Source organism: Anomaloglossus baeobatrachus, chromosome 10 (assembly GCF_048569485.1).
Source record: "Anomaloglossus baeobatrachus isolate aAnoBae1 chromosome 10, aAnoBae1.hap1, whole genome shotgun sequence".
Taxonomy (NCBI): domain Eukaryota; kingdom Metazoa; phylum Chordata; class Amphibia; order Anura; family Aromobatidae; genus Anomaloglossus; species Anomaloglossus baeobatrachus.
Window position 1 is genome coordinate 12,224,581 of NC_134362.1, and position 20,106 is coordinate 12,244,686.

At 60.0% G+C, this 20,106-nt stretch overlaps 1 protein-coding gene across 7 annotated transcripts in view; it reads left to right on the top strand.

The window, feature by feature from the left end:
• Window positions 1–356: 356 nt before the first annotated feature.
• Window positions 357–20,106, top strand: part of PACSIN3 (protein kinase C and casein kinase substrate in neurons 3) — a 44,442-nt gene continuing 24,692 nt past the window's right edge. For 3 of the 7 annotated variants that reach the window (XM_075326359.1, XM_075326364.1, XM_075326365.1), the window contains exon 1: window positions 357–461. The gene's annotated coding sequence lies outside the window, so the exon portion shown is untranslated. Of the gene's footprint in view, window positions 528–10,274; window positions 10,492–20,106 lie in introns of those variants that run through there. The other 4 variants (XM_075326360.1, XM_075326363.1, XM_075326362.1 and 1 more) reach the window with 3 other exon arrangements.

Genomic DNA, 20,106 nt, shown 5'->3' on the forward strand with positions numbered 1-20,106 from the left:
GTGTAGGAAGAGGGGGAGGCTGGGAGGAGGGAAGCTGCACTGTAGGAGGAGGGGGGAAGCCAGGAGGCTGCAGTGGAGGAGGGGGGAGGCCAGTAGCAGGGAGGCTGCGGTGCAGGAGGAGGGGACGGGAGGAAGAAGGCTGCAACACAGGAGGAGGGGAGGCCGGGAGGAGGGAGGCTGCGGTGGCAGGAGGAGGGGAGGTCGGGAGGAGGGAGGCTGTTGTGTAGCTGGAGGGCGGGGGAGGCCGGGAGGAGGGAGGCTGCGGCGCAGGAGGAGGGGAGGCCGGGAGGAGGGAGGCTGCGGCGCAGGAGGAGGGGAGGCCGGGAGGAGGGGAGGCTGCGGCGCAGGAGGGGGGCGGAGCACATAATTACCGGGGAGGAGGCCGGCACTCTGCACGGAGACGCAGGTCGGGCACAGCAGCAGCCGCACAGCCCGGGCTCAGGAGGATTCAGGCCCCACAGGTGAGGACCGAGAGCCGGGACTAAGTGCAGCACTACAAGCCCCAGCGTGCACTCAGCCTGCAGCAGGTGAGGGGCGGCCCCGGCACAGCAGCAGCTGGCCAGAGGGGTCCTTTGCGGGAAGGGGGCCACTGGGAATATGGGGAGGACTAGGAACATGGGTGGCAGTGCCGGGAGAACTGGGAACACGGAGGGGGTGCAAAGCCAGGAGGAGTGGGAACATGGGGGGTGGGGGTGCAAAGCTAGGGGGACTGGGAACATGGGGGGGGGGGGGTGCAAAGCTAGGGGGACTGGGAACATGGGGGGGGGTGCAGAGCTAGGGGGACTGGGAACATGGGGGGGGGTGCAAAGCTAGGGGGACTGGGAACATGGGGGGGGGGTGCAAAGCTAGGGGGACTGGGAACATGGGGGGGGGGGTGCAGAGCTAGGGGGACTGGGAACATGGGGGGGGGGGGTGCAGAGCCAGGAGGAGTGGGAACATGGGGGGGTGGGGGTGCAAAGCTAGGGGGACTGGGGACTGGGAACATGGGGGGGGGTGCAAAGCTATGGGGACTGGGAACATGGGGGGGGGGGGGTGCAGAGCCAGGAGGAGTGGGAACATGGGGGGGGGGGTGCAAAGCTAGGGGGACTGGGAACATGGGGGGGGGGGGGTGCAAAGCTAGGGGGACTGGGAACATGGGGGGGTGCAAAGCTAGGGGGACTGGGAACATGGGGGGGGGGGTGCAAAGCCAGGAGGAGTGGGAACATGGGGGGGGGGTGCAAAGCTAGGGGGACTGGGAACATGGGGGGGGGGGTGCAAAGCCAGGAGGAGTGGGAACATGGGGGGGGGGGTGCAGAGCCAGGAGGAGTGGGAACATGGGGGGGGGGTGCAGAGCCAGGAGGAGTGGGAACATGGGGGGGGGGGGTGCAGAGCCAGGAGGAGTGGGAACATGGGGGGGGGGTGCAAAGCTAGGGGGACTGGGGACTGGGAACATGGGGGGGGGGGGTGCAAAGCTAGGGGGACTGGGAACATGGGGGGGGGGGGGGGTGCAGAGCCAGGAGGAGTGGGAACATGGGGGGGGGGGTGCAAAGCTAGGGGGACTGGGAACATGGGGGGGTGCAAAGCTAGGGGGACTGGGAACATGGGGGGGGTGCAAAGCCAGGAGGAGTGGGAACATGGGGGGGGAGGGGGGGTGCAAAGCTAGGGGGACTGGGAACATGGGAGGGGGGGTGCAAAGCTAGGGGGACTGGGAACATGGGAGGGGGGGTGCAAAGCTAGGGGGACTGGGAACATGGGAGGGGGGGTGCAAAGCTAGGGGGACTGGGAACATGGGAGGGGGGGTGCAAAGCTAGGGGGACTGGGAACATGGGAGGGGGGGTGCAAAGCTAGGGGGACTGGGAACATGGGAGGGGGGGTGCAAAGCGGAGGGGGGGTGCAAAGCTAGGGGGACCGGGAACATGGGAGGGCGGGTGCAAAGCTAGGGGGACTGGGAACATGGGGGGGGTGCAAAGCTAGGGGGACTGGGAACATGGGGGGGGGGGGGGAGTGCAAAGCTAGGGGGACTGGGAACATGGGAGGGGGGGTGCAAAGCTAGGGGGACTGGGAACATGGGGGGGGTGCAAAGCCAGGAGGACTTGGAACATGGGGGGGGGGGGTGCAAAGCCAGGAGGAGTTGAAACATGGGGGGGGGGGTGCAAAGCAAGGAGGAGTTGGAACATGGGGGGGGTGCAAAGCAAGGAGGAGTGGGAACATGGGGGGGGGGGGGGGTGCACAGCCAGGAGGAGTGGGAACATGGGGGGTGCAAAGCTAGGGGGGCTGGACTGGGAACTGGGGGGGGGGGGGGTAGTGCAAAGCTAGGGGGACTGGGAACATGGGAGGGGAGTGCAAAGCTAGGGGGACTGGGAACATGGGGGGGGGTGCACAGCCAGGAGGAGTGGGAACATGGGGGGGGTGCACAGCCAGGAGGAGTGGGAACATGGGGGGGGTGCACAGCCAGGAGGAGTGGGAACATGGGGGGGGGGGGGGTGCACAGCCAGGAGGAGTGGGAACATGGGGGGGGGGGGGGCAAAGCTAGGGGGACTGGGAACATGGGAGGGGAATGCAAAGCTAGGGGGACTGGGAACATGGGGGGGTGCACAGCCAGGAGGAGTGGGAACATGGGGGGGGTGCACAGCCGGGAGGAGTGGGAACATGGGGGGGGGGGTGCAAAGCTAGGGGGACTGGACTGGGAACATGGGGGGGGGGGGGGGGAGTGCAAAGCTAGGGGGACTGGACTGGGAACATGGGGGGGGGGGGGGGAGTGCAAAGCTAGGGGGACTGGACTGGGAACATGGGGGGGGGGGGGGGGAGTGCAAAGCTAGGGGGACTGGGAACATGGGGGGGGGGGGGGAGTGCAAAGCTAGGGGGACTGGGAACATGGGGGGGGGGGGAGTGCAAAGCTAGGGGGACTGGGAACATGGGGGGGGGGGGGAGTGCAAAGCTAGGGGGACTGGGAACATGGGGGGGGGGGAGTGCAAAGCTAGGGGGACTGGGAACATGGGGGGGGGGGGGAGTGCAAAGCTAGGGGGACTGGGAACATGGGGGGGGGGGGGGAGTGCAAAGCTAGGGGGACTGGGAACATGGGGGGGGGGGGGGGGGGGGAGTGCAAAGCTAGGGGGACTGGGAACATGGGGGGGGGGGGAGTGCAAAGCTAGGGGGAGTGGGAACATGGGGGGGGGGGGGGGGGAGTGCAAAGCTAGGGGGACTGGGAACATGGGGGGGGGAGTGCAAAGCTAGGGGGAGTGGGAACATGGGGGGGTGCGCAAAGCCAGGAGGACTGGGTAGGGAGGCAATGATGGGGGGGCGACTACTGTGTATGGGGGTGCAGTGTTGTGTATTATGGCGTCATTCTCACTATTCGATGCCCTTCGGTGGTTTCCACCTTCTGCCTCCAGGTGTCCGGATTTGTCGGCCTTTGTACATCTGAGATGAGCGTCTGCAGGAATCTGGCGGCTTCTTATCTCGGTTTGTAGCTCTTTGGTGGCCGCGGTCACACAGGGCTGATTTTCCATTTCAGTTTAAAGGTGTAATTCTTCCATATGTTGTTCTGTGGGCCGGGGCGCAAGTGGCGGGCGCTCTGTGGGCCGGGGCGCAAGTGGCGGGCGCTCTGTGGGCCGGGGCGCAAGTGGCGGGCGCTCTGTGGGCCGGGGCGCAAGTGGCGGGCGCTCTGTGGGCCGGGGCGCAAGTGGCGGGCGCTCTGTGGGCCGGGGCGCAAGTGGCGGGCGCTCTGTGGGCCGGGGCGCTTTGGGTCCGGGGCTCTCTGGGGTTGTTCACAAAGGTCTGATGTGCAGAGAATCTTCTCGGCGTTCTCTGCAGGGGATGTCCACGTCGTGGCCAGATTCCGTGGATTCTGCAGCTTATGTGGGGGGTGAAATCTGCGCCAAATCAATAGCAAATCAGCTGCAAATGTGTCGATCCTTGTGCAGTAAATGCTCCGTGCGTTGTAGCGGGTGCGCTCCGCGCGTTGTAGCGGGTGCGCTCCCCATGTTGCTGTCAGCGGCCGGCACTGGAGGTGTCACGTCTCTGCGATGGGGGGGATGTTTGTGTTCGGGACTCTCTTCAGGGTCTGGCGGCTTTGCACCCCTTTTGTGGCTCTGATCTGGGGGCGATGGCGGTAGATGTGGGTGCGCGGCTCATGGTTCTGCTCAGCAGTCGATGGTGCGGAGCGCTCTGCCTGCCGTATCAGCGGAGTATATGGGTTTATGGTGTGTGCTTTGTGCAGGTTTATGGTGGTGTTATCTTTGTTATAGGCTGTATACCTGGTGTGTGCGCAGCCGGTGTCTGCTCATCATCTCCAGCAATGTGTAGGAATCGGGGATGTCGGAGCGCGTTCACACGAGGGGGTAACGCTGCAGGATTTCTCCCTGGACTCCTGTGCATTGTAGTGCCCGCAGTTATGTGCGCACGCTGTGTGCTGACTTCACAAACTGCAGCATTTTGACAAATGTAAACTCTGCGTTTGACAAAAAAAATGCATCCAAAACGCATGCATTCTAGATGCGTTTTGAATGTGTTTTGCATTCACTCAGCTGTCACTCAGCATGGGGGCGTGTCTGAATGCAACCAATCATAGGAGCCGGTGGGCGGGGGAAGCAGTGAATACGAGAGAGAATAATGAGCGGCTGGCATTTTCAAAGCAGGAGAAGCTGCCAGAGCAGTGTGACAGCCGCGCCGGTGATTGGTGAGTATGACAGAGGGTGAGACCGACCGACAGACACTGAAAGACCTTTTGTTTTGTCTGTCAAAAAAGCATGCAGAACGCAACAGAAATGCAGTGCAAGCGCACAACTGAACATTTTGGTTTGGTTTTGACACACCTCATTGATTTCATTGGGTGGAAAATGCAACCAAAATGCATAAAGTGACATGCGGCTTTTTTTTAAACTCATCGATTTTTGTCAAATATTTGTCATCCGAAACGCTGCGTTTAAAAAAGCAACGTGCGCATGGAATATGCTTAATTCTCATAGACTTTGCTGGGGACACAGAACGCATGAAAAGACACAACCTTATGCATTGACACACAGCGCAGTTCTGCCCCTTTCATTTATCTACAGCCTACCATTTTTGCTTGGAATCTGTCTCAAGCACTGAGGTTTGGGGGGGGGGGGATGTTTTGGTGCGGTTTTCAATTCCTTGCATGGTAGTGCCCGCTCATCACTAGTTACCAGTACTGAGCACCCGAGCATGGTAGTGCCCGCTCATCACTAGTTACCAGTACTGAGCACCTGAGCATGGTAGTGCCCGCTCATCACTAGTTACCAGTACTGAGCACCTGAGCATGGTAGTGCCCACTCATCACTAGTTACCAGTACTGAGCACCCGAGCATGGTAGTGCCCACTCATCACTAGTTACCAGTACTGAGCACCCGAGCATGGTAGTGCCCGCTTATCACTAGTTACCAGTACTGAGCACCCGAGCATGGTAGTGCCCGCTCATCACTAGTTACCAGTACTGAGCACCCGAGCATGGTAGTGCCCACTCATCACTAGTTACCAGTACTGAGCACCCGAGCATGGTAGTGCCCGCTCATCACTAGTTACCAGTACTGAGCACCCGAGCATGGTAGTGCCCGCTCATCACTAGTCGTCCTCAGTCTCTCCTTTTCGCTCTGGGGTTACTTTGCTAAGTTTTTAGAGCAGAAATTGAGACCGATTTATAGGAGGATTTGTACTCTCCAAAAACTCGTGTACCTGCTCCTCAGTTATTGGGGTGATACGATCTCTATAATCCTCCTCCAGAAATAGTTGACCACATGGACGGGATTGGATTTCTGCTTTTTGGTTCTTTAGGAAAGTTTTGGCTTCTTCTTTTCTCGGTGTTGGATGTGGATCGAGGCTCATGATGACGTTTCCATTCTGAGTGCGGTTCTGTGAGTGACATCTTGGCTTTTACGATTACATGATGTGTTTGGGGTGGTCCCATCCAGGATTGTTGGGGCTCCGACCCAGAGTCTATAATTGGGGGGCGCTGAAGCCCGGCCTTCCTGGCAGTTGGGGGCTGCTCTTACGGAGGACCCTGGACCTGGCGCTCTATTTTGTGTGCACAGGATATAATATTTTTTTTCCTCCTTGCATTGTTTTACAGCGTGACCTGAATACCAGTAAATGCACATACCTGTGTGGTAAGAATTTGGTAAAATATTTAGGGATTTCAGAGCTGCAGTTTTTGTGTCTGGCACATGTATGGGGGGAAGACGGCTCTACAGGGACAGTGGTTGAGGTGATGTTTGGGTCCGTCGGGTCCAGCAGTGATGGCCGCTCGCTGGCTGAGGGTCACTGCCGTACACTGGCCGCAGTGGTCGTGTGCCGGATCATGCAGTGCTCACTGGCTGGGGGTCACTGCAGTACATTGGCCGCAGCGGGCGTGTGACGGGTCTGACATTGATGGCCGCTCGCTGGCTGAGGGTCACTGCCGTACACTGGCCGCAGTGGTCGTGTGCCAGATCATGCAGTGCTCACTGGCTGGGGGTCACTGCAGTACATTGGCCGCAGCAGGCGTGTGACAGGTCTGACATTGATGGCTGCTCGCTGGCTGAGGGTCACTGCCGTACACTGGCCGCAGTGGTCGTGTGCCGGGTCCTGCAGTGATGATCGCTCACTGGCTGAGGGTCACTGCCGTACACTGGCCGCAGCGGTCGTGTGCCGGGTCCTGCAGTGATGATCGCTCACTGGCTGAGGGTCACTGCCGTACACTGGCCGCAGCGGTCATGTGCCAGGTCCTGCAGTGATGATCGCTCACTGGCTGAGGGTCACTGCCGTACACTGGCCGCAGTGGTCGTGTGCCGGGTCCTGCAGTGATGATCGCTCTCTGGCTGAGGGTCACTGCCGTACACTGGCCGCAGCGGTCGTGTGCCGGGTCCTGCAGTGATGATCGCTCCCTGGCTGAGGGTCACTGCCGTACACTGGCCGCAGCGGCCGTGTGTCGGGTCCTGCAGTGATGGCCGCTCGCTGGCTGAGGGTCACTGCCGTACACTGGCCGCAGCGGCCGTGTGTCGGGTCCTGCAGTGATGATCGCTCGCTGGCTGAGGGTCACTGCCGTACACTGGCCGCAGTGGTCGTGTGCCGGGTCCTGCAGTGATGGCCGCTCGCTGGCTGAGGGTCACTGCCGTACACTGGCCGCAGCGATCAGGTGACTGTTTGCAGCACATCTGATTGCATGGGTGGATGTGCTGCCCATAGGGTTCAGCAGAAGTGGGGCATTGATTGTCTGTGGCCACTGGATCAGAGCCCTGTGGACCCCCCGACCCGCGATCTCCTCAGCGCCTCTTCTGATAAGTCACACTGTCGCGTGCATCTGGGCGGCACGTAACGACGTCATGGCGGGATACTAATCAAAAGAGGCGACTGGGGGTGGGGGTCGCAGGTACGAGGGCCACAGAGCTCTGGTCAAGTTGCCACGTTTATAGTCCCAGGTCTGGTGAAAGGCCCAAAACACATTAGGCCAAAGTTGGTTGAAGCCATTGATATTGGTTTGATCGACTGATGGTGTAATGTGTATGGGGTCCACAGACAGAAGATGCCGGGGGGAGAGAATCCACCACTTTCAGTACGAGGGTCTGAACTTGCGATCCGTACTGATCACTCACGGAATGTGATCGCACCGGAGTGAGGTGATTCTCGCGGTGTAACCGCTCGAGTGCTGTGGGGTTTGTCTTTTTGTGGTTTGCGCTTTTGTGACTCGCTCTCCCGGCTTCATGCTCGGTATGTGACTTCTCTTATCTCAGCCACAAACATGTCAGTAAACTTGAGCCCTGCAAAAAAAAATCTGACCTGTTTCCTTATCTGTGCACTGACACAATGTACCGGCAGCTCCGCGAGGAGGACACCTTCCCCGCCCCCTCCGTACCTATTGGAAAAAGCTAAGGGTAGTTGGTCCTGGCAGGGAGCCCCTCGGTGGACCGGGGGGTGTGAGCGGTGTCTGGCCCTGGCGGGGAGCCCCTCGGTGGACCGGGGGGTGCGGGTTTGGCCCTGGCGGGGAGCCCCTCGGTGGACCGGGGGGTGCGGGTTTGGCCCTCGGTGGACCGGGGGGGTGCGGGTTTGGCCCTGGCGGGGAGCCCCTTGGTGGACCGGGGGGTGCGGGTTTGGCCCTGGCGGGGGGAGCCCCTTGGTGGACCGGGGGGTGCGGGTTTGGCCCTGGCGGGGAGCCCCTTGGTGGATCGGGGGGTGCGGGTTTGGCCCTGGCGGGGAGCCCCTCGGTGGAGCGTGTTATACAGTGACTATGGCCAAACAACCATGCAGGTTAACAGGGTAGAATTGTGACACCCCACCCCAGGGCACCATGACAAGCCAGGCCCAGAAATGGCAGAATCCGGTATTTGCCGCCTGTTGTTGCAGTTACCCCACCGGCTGCCGTCTGACCTCCGGTCGCTCGCATTACCCTGCGATGTAGTGGTGGCACAGAATGCTTTTTGGCAGTGGCCAAAATTGCGATGTCGCCTCCAACTTAAGCCATAACCAGCCATATAAGCGCCCCCGGTAATACTGCCCGTGTAAGTGCTGCATTGTTCCTCAAGAACGGCCTCTTCTCCTTTCAGAAGTCTAAAGTGACCGGAGTTTCTTATTTATTTTTTTGGCCGGGGTGAAGCCGACATTACACAAGACCCGATCGCACCCGGCAGCTGTGATTAGTTGGCAAAGAAATGGTGCCTGGTAATAGGTCTGATAAGATCGCACATATCTGCCTCTGCGACTCCCCGGAGCGAAGTGTTGGCATCTCGCAAGAATAACCGGGACGGGACCGTGTCCATAATGTTTGTTAAATCTCAGCACTGAGAAGTTATCAGAGCTGCCCCTTTAATGAAGTGACCTGCTGTAAGGTCTTTGTACAGGAGGAGGAGGTGAGCTGTGACTTCACCTATTGTGAATGGTGGGTCCTGTGTTATCTGCTTTGTATAGAGGTGTTATCTGTCATTGTACAGGAGGAGGTGAGCTGTGACCTCTATTGTGACTGGTGGATCCTATTTTATACTGTATACAGGTGTTATCAGGAATTGCACAGGAGGGGGAGGAGGTGAGCTGTGACATCTATTGGGAATTCCGGTCATTTGTCGTTGTGATCCTGTGGTTATACACCCGGAGCAGCTACTTGCCTTTCAGTAATAAAGGATTGTGCATGTTGACATCCGACAACACATGCTCAATTCTTCTTTTCCCTGACACGCTATTGGGACAGTCGGCACACCCCCAAACAAATTTTAAAAAAAAAATTGACGGGATCTGCAAATATCTGGTGATCACTGTGGCGGCTCCATGGATGTGGTCGTATGGAGAGATCCTCCAGTCTCTGCAGCTCCTTCAGGGTCACATCTGCTCTCTGTGCTGTTTCTCTCATTAGTGACCTCCTTGCCTGGGCTGGGAGTTTTGATGGGCACCCCTCTTGGCAGGTTTGTGGGGAGACTGGAGTCTGGAGACCGCCTCCCTTCTGGCTCTTCGCGGGGTCCCTTCTGGAGACCGCCTCCCTTCTGGCTCTTCGTGGGGCCCGTCTGGAGACCGCCTCCCTTTTTGGCCCTTCGCGGGGCCCGTCTGGAGACCGCCTCCCTTTTTGGCCCTTCGCGGGGCCCGTCTGGAGACCGCCTCCCTTTTTGGCCTTCGCGGGGCCCGTCTGGAGACCGCCTCCCCTTTTTTTTGGCCTTCGCGGGGCCCGTCTGGAGACCGCCTCCCCTTTTTTTTTGGCCTTCGCGGGGCCCGTCTGGAGACCGCCTCCCCTTTTTTTTGGCCTTCGCGGGGCCCGTCTGGAGACCTCTCCCCTTTTTTTGGCCTTCGCGGGGCCCGTCTGGAGACCTCCTCCCTTTTTTGGCTCTTCGCGGGGTCGGGGTCTGTGTGTATACTGACAGACCCCCGGGACACGTAGATTGCACAGGGGGGCCTCCTTTCACTACTCATGTGACTTATGAAGGTAATGGCTTACATCAGAAGCTTTTAGGGGCTTCATAGCAAAAGGGCTGAATACATCTGCACATGGCGATCTATATTTTATGCCGTAAGTCTATTTTTGCTTGTATCCTTCTCGCTTCTCGTCCCCGTCTTACGCTATTTGGTGCTGATGGATCGCGCACAAATCAGATTAGAAAAATAAACACAGGTTGTAATGTAACAAAATGGGTAAAAAGCCCAGGGTGTGAATACTTCTGCACGGTATGTGTGTGTGGTGTGCGTGCTGTGGTGGTCTCCCTGGCGTCCAGCTCTGTGTATAGTGATCCCGGCCGGCCCACCGCTCCCTCCGCGTCCCCCCCCCCCCCCCCTCCCCTCTATTCCTTTTTTTTTCCCCCTTCTTCTTCCCCAGAACAAAGCTGGTTCTGTCCCTTCGGCTCTGCGATGCCGTTAACCCTTTCCTCGGGGGGCTGCGCTGTGCGGTCTGCGGACGCTCGCTGGCATATTCAGTCCGTGTATGATCACCGCTCCCTCACACGGCGCCGCCGCTCGCTGCCAACATAGAGTGAAATTTTCCAACCTCCTCTCCTGCCAGACAGCCGAGGCTCCGAGGCGGCGTTCAACCTCCACAGCACACGCCAGGTACGACGCTCCGCTACAGCCCTGACGGGGGTGGGGGGGGAATTACAGGGGGTATCCGCAGCTGCTCGTGCCCCGGAGGGAGCAGCGGTAATGGCGGGGGTACTGGCTGGCGCTCCGGAGCCGGGCAGTCGATGCTCCGCAGTAATGACCTATTTAGCCTCCTAAAGTGAATGTACCGCGAGCTGCTGCCCTAAAATCAAATCCCACGCTGAACCCACAGCCCCCCCCATCTGGTAACCCCTTCCCTGCTGGGTGCTGACTCCGCTGAATGCACAATATGTCTTGTTAGATTTTGGACCGGTTGCGATTTCCCGCAGGGACGGGATCCGCTCCGGACAGTAGATCTATTTAGGGACGAGCCAGGAAAATGTGCAATTTAAAACCGAGGGGGTTTGGCTGCTTCTTTTTTGGCATTTTATATTGTGGGTTTCTTTTCTCGTCATCTTTGTGCGGGGGGCGGCCGGGGTCTGCGCGGTGATTCCCAGTTTGGGTATGAGGACGGCCCGTGCCTCTGACTCAGTGTCCTGTAAGAACCCGTCCGGGCAGTTCCTGTGCCAACCGCAGCGCCGAGGATCCCACGGCCGGAGGCAACGCTCTGCCCGGGAATGATTAGTGGATTCCAGGCAAGAACAGCGGGGCAAAGGTGAGCAGCCGAGCCCGAGCGTCGCTCCTTACGAAATATCGGTGCTCGGGCAGGGAGGGACTGCGGGCAGGAGGACTGAATAGGATTGCATCAGCTGTGTGGGGTTCAGCGAGAGCAATCTGGGCAAGTACGGGGCCTGGGACCTCCCCCGAGTGGGACCTCCGCCTCCCCCTGGTGCGGGGCCTGTGCCTCCCCCTGGTGCGGGGCCTGTGCCTCCCCCTGGTGCGGGGCCTGTGCCTCCCCCTGGTGCGGGGCCTGTGCCTCCCCCTGGTGCGGGGCCTGTGCCTCCCCCTGGTGCGGGGCCTGTGCCTCCCCCTGGTGCGGGGCCTGTGCCTCCCCCTGGTGCGGGGCCTGTGCCTCCCCCTGGTGCGGGGCCTGTGCCTCCCCCTGGTGCGGGGCCTGTGCCTCCCCCTGGTGCGGGGCCTGTGCCTCCCCCTGGTGCGGGGCCTGTGCCTCCCCCTGGTGCGGGGCCTGTGCCTCCCCCTGGTGCGGGGCCTGTGCCTCCCCCTGGTGCGGGGCCTGTGCCTCCCCCTGGTGCGGGGCCTGTGCCTCCCCCTGGTGCGGGGCCTGTGCCTCCCCCTGGTGCGGGGCCTGTGCCTCCCCCTGGTGCGGGGCCTGTGCCTCCCCCTGGTGCGGGGCCTGTGCCTCCCCCTGGTGCGGGGCCTGTGCCTCCCCCTGGTGCGGGGCCTGTGCCTCCCCCTGGTGCGGGGCCTGTGCCTCCCCCTGGTGCGGGGCCTGTGCCTCCCCCTGGTGCGGGGCCTGTGCCTCCCCCTGGTGCGGGGCCTGTGCCTCCCCCTGGTGCGGGGCCTGTGCCTCCCCCTGGTGCGGGGCCTGTGCCTCCCCCTGGTGCGGGGCCTGTGCCTCCCCCTGGTGCGGGGCCTGTGCCTCCCCCTGGTGCGGGGCCTGTGCCTCCCCCTGGTGCGGGGCCTGTGCCTCCCCCTGGTGCGGGGCCTGTGCCTCCCCCTGGTGCGGGGCCTGTGCCTCCCCCTGGTGCGGGGCCTGTGCCTCCCCCTGGTGCGGGGCCTGTGCCTCCCCCTGGTGCGGGGCCTGTGCCTCCCCCTGGTGCGGGGCCTGTGCCTCCCCCTGGTGCGGGGCCTGTGCCTCCCCCTGGTGCGGGGCCTGTGCCTCCCCCTGGTGCGGGGCCTGTGCCTCCCCCTGGTGCGGGGCCTGTGCCTCCCCCTGGTGCGGGGCCTGTGCCTCCCCCTGGTGCGGGGCCTGTGCCTCCCCCTGGTGCGGGGCCTGTGCCTCCCCCTGGTGCGGGGCCTGTGCCTCCCCCTGGTGCGGGGCCTGTGCCTCCCCCTGGTGCGGGGCCTGTGCCTCCCCCTGGTGCGGGGCCTGTGCCTCCCCCTGGTGCGGGGCCTGTGCCTCCCCCTGGTGCGGGGCCTGTGCCTCCCCCTGGTGCGGGGCCTGTGCCTCCCCCTGGTGCGGGGCCTGTGCCTCCCCCGAGTGGGACCTCCCCCTGGTGCGGGGCCTGTGCCTCCCCCGAGTGGGACCTCCCCCTGGTGCGGGGCCTGTGCCTCCCCCGAGTGGGACCTCCCCCTGGTGCGGGGCCTGTGCCTCCCCCGAGAGGGACCTCCCCCTGGTGCGGGGCCTGTGCCTCCAACCGTGTGGGACCTCCCCCTGGTGCGGGGCCTGTGCCTCCAACCGTGTGGGACCTCCCCCTGGTGCGGGGCCTGTGCCTCCTCCGAGTGGGACCTCCCCCTGGTGCGGGGCCTGTGCCTCCTCCGAGTGGGACCTCCCCCTGGTGCGGGGCCTGTGCCTCCAACCGTGTGGGACCTCCCCTGGTGCGGGGCCTGTGCCTCCAACCGTGTGGGACCTCCCCTGGTGCGGGGCCTGTGCCTCCAACCGAGTGGGACCTCCCCCTGGTGCGGGGCCTGTGCCTCCCCCGAGAGGGACCTCCCCCTGGTGCGGGGCCTGTGCCTCCCCCGAGAGGGACCTCCCCCTGGTGCGGGGCCTGTGCCTCCCCCGAGAGGGACCTCCCCCTGGTGCGGGGCCTGTGCCTCCCCCGAGAGGGACCTCCCCCTGGTGCGGGGCCTGTGCCTCCCCCGAGAGGGACCTCCCCTGGTGCGGGGCCTGTGCCTCCCCCGAGAGGGACCTCCCCTGGTGCGGGGCCTGTGCCTCCCCCCCGAGAGGGACCTCCCCCCCGAGAGGGACCTCCCCTGGTGCGGGGCCTGTGCCTCCCCCGAAAGGGACCTCCCCCGGGTACGGGGCCTGTGCCGCCAACAGTACGGGACCTCCCCCGGGTACGGGGCCTGTGCCGCCAACAGTACGGGACCTCCCCCGGGTACGGGGCCTGTGCCGCCAACCGGGTGGGCCCCCAGTTTACACTTTTTTTTTTTTTTTTTTTTTTTTTTTGAGGATTGGGCATGTTGCACTGCCATCAGCCCCATCCTTTACTACTGCAGTAAAACTGCCACTGTGCTGGGCTTATTCCCTTCTCCCCATAGAGAACAAATGCACACTCTGAGTGTGCATGTGTATGGGGGGGGGGCCTGACTGTGAGTCCTCTAACATTTGTGGCCACCTAAAGCTAAGTAGGTGTAACCGGGGGCTGACCCTCTGCCGGCTCCTCGTGTTGTGATGGCGGCTTCCTGGGCCAGTAATAATATTATATTGGCTCCTATAGCAGTTGGATATTTGCTGTCCCTCCGTGGTAATGTTTGCTCTGCTCAGCTGAGCGTGCACGTGTTCTCTGTAGAGGATTATTTCTCATGTCTGCAGTTGTAGGAGTCTTGGGGCGCCCACAAACAAATTGGATAGCTTGCACCCCCCCCCGCCCCGCCTCCTGTGATCGCCGGGGCCGATGTGTACGGTATGCGGTGTCATCCCTGGGGCTGACCTGTGCCGTACACCGCGCTGTATACACCGTACGATGTCGTCAGCAGCTGATCGCCCTCTTTAAGGATTACTTGGATGTAAGGAGCTTATACTTGCGTTTGCTTGACCCATATTGAGTCGCTTATTTTCCTCTTCAGTTGAGAGGTGAAGACCCCGGGGCGTGAACACTTTCTGCTAGAATTCATTTTAATTTTTTGGGGCTTGTATTCAGAGGAACCTTTTTTATATTTTTGCCATGAGATTAGCAGATGACGGAGACTCCGTGGAGGCGTTCATCAGAGCGCGGCGTCGCTGAATGGAGATGGAGCGCCGCGCATCGGCCCAGGTGACGTACCAGTGCGCACAAAACTGCCCCAAAATTACCTTGCCGAGTGACCCTTTACCTATTTGCTGTGCGGCGAGATCGGGCTTTCAGCGTTGTACACTGCTTTTCAGGGTTCTGATCCATTTGGCCGGGGCTGTTTGGGCGCTCGTGGTTGTTTGGGCGCTCGTGGTTGTTTGGGCGCTCGTGGTTGTTTGGGCGCTCGTGGTTGTTTGGGCGCTCGTGGTTGTTTTGCACGGATCAGATCACTCTTCTGGGGTATCGGAGATTGATCAGATGTGAGCAATTCTGGAGAAATCCTTCCCTCCATTAGTGAAGACCTTGTGCAGCTTCTGGAAGCCCCCAACTAAAATGGAGGGGTCCTATAAGACTATTAGAGGGGACCGGTGCGGCTTAGAAGCCACATGATCATTTTGAGACATATTCAAATTGCTTTTTTGCATGTGACCGGTCTGCAGTTTCAGCTTTTTCTCTTTTGGCTTTGCAGCTCAGTTGGATCTGTAACTTGGCTACTAATGTCTTGGCTCTTCTGTGTTTTTGTTCTGAGTTGTTTGTTTTTTTTTTTTTTGTCTATATAGACAAGTTGCTTATGTCTTGAGCCCTGCGCTCCCGTCACTTTCCAGCTGACGGCCGTTCCTCGCAGGTTTGATCCCTGCGCTCCTGTCACTTTCCAGCTGACGGCCGTTCCTCGCAGGTTTGATCCCTGCGCTCCTGTCACTTTCCAGCTGACGGCCGTTCCTCGCAGGTTTGAGCCCTGTGCTCCCGTCACTTTCCAGCTGACGGCCGTTCCTCACAGGTTTGAGCCCTGCGCTCCCGTCACTTTCCAGCTGATGGCCGTTCCTCGCAGGTTTGAGCCCTGCGCTCCTGGCACTTTCCAGCTGACGGCCGTTCCTCGCAGGTTTGATCCCTACGCTCCCGTCACTTTCCAGCTGGCGGCCGTTCCTCGCAGGTTTGAGCCCTGCGCTCCCGGCACTTTCCAGCTGACGGCCGTTCCTCGCAGGCGTCGTGGTGCAGGGCTCTGGTTGCCGTTCGGCCACATTGTTCCTCTGACATCGTCTCCTGACAGCGAGTAGCGCACATCTTAGGTGACACCGTACGTCTGGAAGTCTCCGGTACGGAAGCTGAGTGCAATGATCTTTGTGCCGCCACTGATCGGGTTATTGGATGAAAGGCCGAGGGGTCATTACACCGTGTAATTTAGGGTCTTCTTGGCCACCATTGTGTTTGGCTCGTATGAGGGGCTCATTGTCTGTACTCCCGGTAGGTTCAGGTCATGGCCCGGAGTCCGCAGCTCGGGGGGGGTGACTGATCCCTGCTCCATATGCCCGGTCTGTATGTGGGAGCCATGAATGGGGGCTCTGTCCTGCTGGCTGTGGGGGCGTCACTGAGCCACATTCACATTCCCCGATTTGTGTCCCGGCTTCTGACCTTTCGGTGGAGGAGATTAAAGGGCCGATTTCTCCGGAGCCCGGCTATAAATCTGCCTGTTCTTCTGGTCGTTTGTCCTCATTTTATATTCTCTTTTTTTACGTTCCCACAATGGGAGTCTGCTCTCCGGATTCTGTCATGCGGGAGGCGCTGCATACAGCCTGCTCTTTACCTTCATGCTTTACACTGCCACCCTGCTCACTGATCCCCCCCCCCCCCCCCCCCCCCACCTACAAAAGTAAGAAATTGTGGGGCACCTTTTATAGTAGCCTCCAACTGAAGAAGGGTTTCTGGTTTTCAGCCTCCTAGAGGCCACGGAGCAGCGCCAATATGGGGGGGGCACCTGTAAGACGTCAGTGTTAACCCCTTCAAGTATTTGTGACTTTGTATGGACATTTATTAGTTAATGTCCGTGGATTTCTGCCCATAATCTGTTGCTTTTTTAACCAAAGCAGACTGAATGGGGGAAAAAAGACCATTAAAGGGGTCACCTGCCACTTTTAATTTGGGAAAGGGCCCATGTGTGGTTTGTGTTTTCCCACCCCCTTAATGAAAAGTGACACGTGAAGGCGTGTGAGTGACAGCCCGATCTATATAATTACTCGGATATCTTCCTCCAGTACGCTGTGTATCGGGATGTTCAATGCCGCTCGTGAAATGACTCATTTTGTTTCTATAGATACTTTGTAGGTTTAACCACTTATAATCCGGTCTGAGCTCACATGATCCGCTCCAGCACCAGTATGCCATGCCTCTATACTGGTCTCTGGTGGACCTGGCACTGGTCTTTATGTGCAGATTTGTGCAGACGCTCGGGGTTTCTCGTTTGGTTTTCCATTATTTTGTTCTCATGACCCTGAGCATTGTCCTGCGAGGTGCGGCCCGGCCGACTCCATACCGGGTGCACCGGCCTCTGTAGGTAGATGAGCCTGATGTATGCGGGGATGATACCTGTCCACCCCCGTCCCTAATCTCTGCAATAAAGGGGGCAGCTGCCAAGAGGAACAAACACAGGGTCTGCCAGTCCAGCTCCAACTCATAAAGTGACTGAGCTGCAATACCGCACACAACCTGTGCACAGGGGTGGCGCTGTGTGTATTGTGCAAAACCTACAGGATGCATGTCAAGCTGTCACTGAATGGGGGGTCCCAGCTGCTGGGACCCCCCCCATTCCCCCCCCCCCCCCCCCCCATGTCCTCCTGGACTCTAATGGTAGAAGTTTTATGTGCAGCTAGTCAGCAGTCACTGATTGTCTGCAGTGGTCACATTCTTTATGAAACAGAAGAGCTAGTAGGAAATCAGAATTGTTTCTTCTTGCTCATGCAGAGCATTTGGGCTCCTTTCACTGCACATGCGCAGCACCTCTCCCAGCATAAGACCCCATTCCGTTCCATGAACACGCTGCCATTGTTTGAGATCTCAATTTGGCGTCCTCTGGGGCCGGCGCGGGGGCGTCGTATACCTCCATAGCATTATACCTATTCATAAGAATGTCTCCAGATATGAGAGCCGTGCAGTGCCGTGTGTAGAATGACTCTGGGACACGGTGTGATCTCCTGCCGCTGTGCCGGTGACCTCTGCTCCGACCTTCACTGCAGCTAATGAGCAATAAGAACGGAGGAGACTTCACGCCGGTTACACAATGCCTGGAATTAATGATCTTTGCAGGTTTATTTACACTAATGCCTCACTAGCTGCAGCCCCACAAGTGTGCCGGAGACTGTGCCCCCGGAGCCGGAGACTGTGCCCCCGGAGCCGGAGACTGTGCCCCCGGAGCCGGAGACTGTGCCCCCGGAGCCGGAGACTGTGCCCCCGGAGCCGGAGACTGTGCCCCCGGAGCCGGAGACTGTGCCCCCGGAGCCGGAGACTGTGCCCCCGGAGCCGGAGACTGTGCCCCCGGAGCCGGAGACTGTGCCCCCGGAGCCGGAGACTGTGCCCCCGGAGCCGGAGACTGTGCCCCCGGAGCCGGAGACTGTGCCCCCGGAGCCGGAGACTGTGCCCCCGGAGCCGGAGACTGTGCCCCCGGAGCCGGAGACTGTGCCCCCGGAGCCGGAGACTGTGCCCCCGGAGCCGGAGACTGTGCCCCCGGAGCCGGAGACTGTGCCCCCGGAGCCGGAGACTGTGCCCCCGGAGCCGGAGACTGTGCCCCCGGAGCCGGAGACTGTGCCCCCGGAGCCGGAGACTGTGCCCCCGGAGCCGGAGACTGTGCCCCCGGAGCCGGAGACTGTGCCCCCGGAGCCGGAGACTGTGCCCCCGGAGCCGGAGACTGCTGAGCCACTTTCCTAGTAGAAATCCGCATGACTTTATTTATTTTTTGTTTTCCCCTTTTTTAGATCGGTTCTCCGTGTGCGATGATGGAACACACCGCCACATAGAGGGGGGGTCCTGGCTGTGGAGAGATTTGGTGCCCCCATTGATTACATGGCTGCCTATCATCGGCGTGGGTGCCGTCTCGCTGATTGCACTTGCGGATCACTGGCCGTCTCGCACTTTGCCGCTGTGGGTTATGGACGCCTCTGGTGCTCCGGGCCGGCACGGCTGTATTTTAGCCAGTGATGGTCGTAATTAAGATTGTGAGAACTGTGACTTTTTTGTTGTGTGCGGCACCTGGGGCCATGATGGAGACCTCTGCAGGATTTCTATTGGCCCCGAGGCTGACTGGATCCACGGCGCTTCCTGCAAATGGAGAGTTGTGATGAACGCCATTACCGCAGACAGAAATCCGTGTTTTTCGGCTGCCCTCCTAATAGAGCCGCTCCCCGGTCCTGGCGGCCGTCCTGTGGGGGCTTCTGGGGTGACAGTTCGGTAAATGCCTCGGTCTTGCTCGTCTTTTGCCGCATTGTGCTCTGGGATCCGGCCGTGCATTCGTCTTGATGCAAAACTTAACAGGATGAGTGTGAGCGGCGACTGTGGACGCCGGAGCAAGTGTGACACAATGATAACCGGCCCGAGCCATATGGGGGAGGCAGACGGGAGCGAATCCGCCGGCACGAGGGACCCCTGAAGGTTCCTGTATGAGTGTCGTTATCTGTACAGTGGTCACCGGTCCCTGAGGGCGTCTATAGCTGCGACTATGATTACCGGGCTGCATGGTGCTGGCGGCCATCTGAGTGGGAAGAAAATCACTTTTTTTTTTTTTTTTTTTTCCTTACCGGTTTATGGTTAACTTAATGATCGGTGGACCTGACCGCTGGGACCTGCACGGATCGCCAGGACAGGCGCTTTTACCCAGAGGTGCACACGTCCGCCCGCCGCGCCGCTCTTTCTTTATGGCGCTGGTTTTTGCAGCACTTTTGGATCTCTCTGCAGCATTTTCTTGGGGGGTCCGGTGTTCAGCCAAGGTGCCCATGGGGGGGGCCCCTTATACTTTTCTATCCTGCTTGATCCACTCCTGACTTTTGCAGAGAAAACTGTGATCCAGATCCATGACCCTCCCTTATCACAAGTATTGTACAATGCTGCGGCGGGAGGGAATGTGCGGTTTGTGATTTGGACTGGGGGGGGGGGGGCTGTAATGGATCCGGGACGTCCGCTAATACATGAGGTGGAGGCGCTTGTTTTTATTTTAGGTGTCGGAGACACTCTGTGAACAGCTGGACTGCTAAATAGGACGTGGAACGCTTAATCAACCTGGCAGCTAAAAATACCACTGAGCGCACGCTCTGCTCGCAACGTAATGTGGATGGGCCTGAAATAAGTCACTCGGAAACGTCCGTTTAGTCTTTTCTGTCAGACATTGGTACGAATATCCTCCGCACTATGAGGCTCCCATCGGGGATGTGGCGCTGTCTGGTGCTAGAGGCGCAGGGGGCAGTGTGGGTCCGGACCCCATGTCCTGCTCCGTTACCAGCAGATACTCCACATTGCAGCCTCTCATCTACATTTGCAAAAAAAAAAAAAAAATAGATTCCTGGAGCAACTTGTAAAATTTTTCCTCTTGTCAGTATGTTGCAGCTCTCACCCGTGCAGGCTCCCAAAATCCATGGAACCGTCCTGGAGACTCCCGAGTGAAGCAAATGTCTGCGGATTTAGGGGTGAAGAACTGCAGGACGGATGCGGTTACTGTGTGCAGTGATATTGCACTGGAAGCAAATTTATTTATTTTTTTTTTTTTTTTTTTGGTGTGGGCAGGCGTAGAAAAGTGTAAGGTAGTGGTCTTTGGAGGCCTCACTACGGCTTGGAGTTGGCGTGGGGCCGCCCCTCTCCACCACCACCGCCATGCCGCTTGGGCCCCCCTCTTCTCCTCCTGCCGTGCCACTTGGGCCCCCTCTTCTCCTCCTGCCGTGCCGCTTGGGCCCCCTCTTCTCCTGCTGCCGTGCCGCTTGGGCCCCCTCTTCTCCTGCTGCCGTGCCGCTTGGGCCCCCTCTTCTCCTGCTGCCGTGCC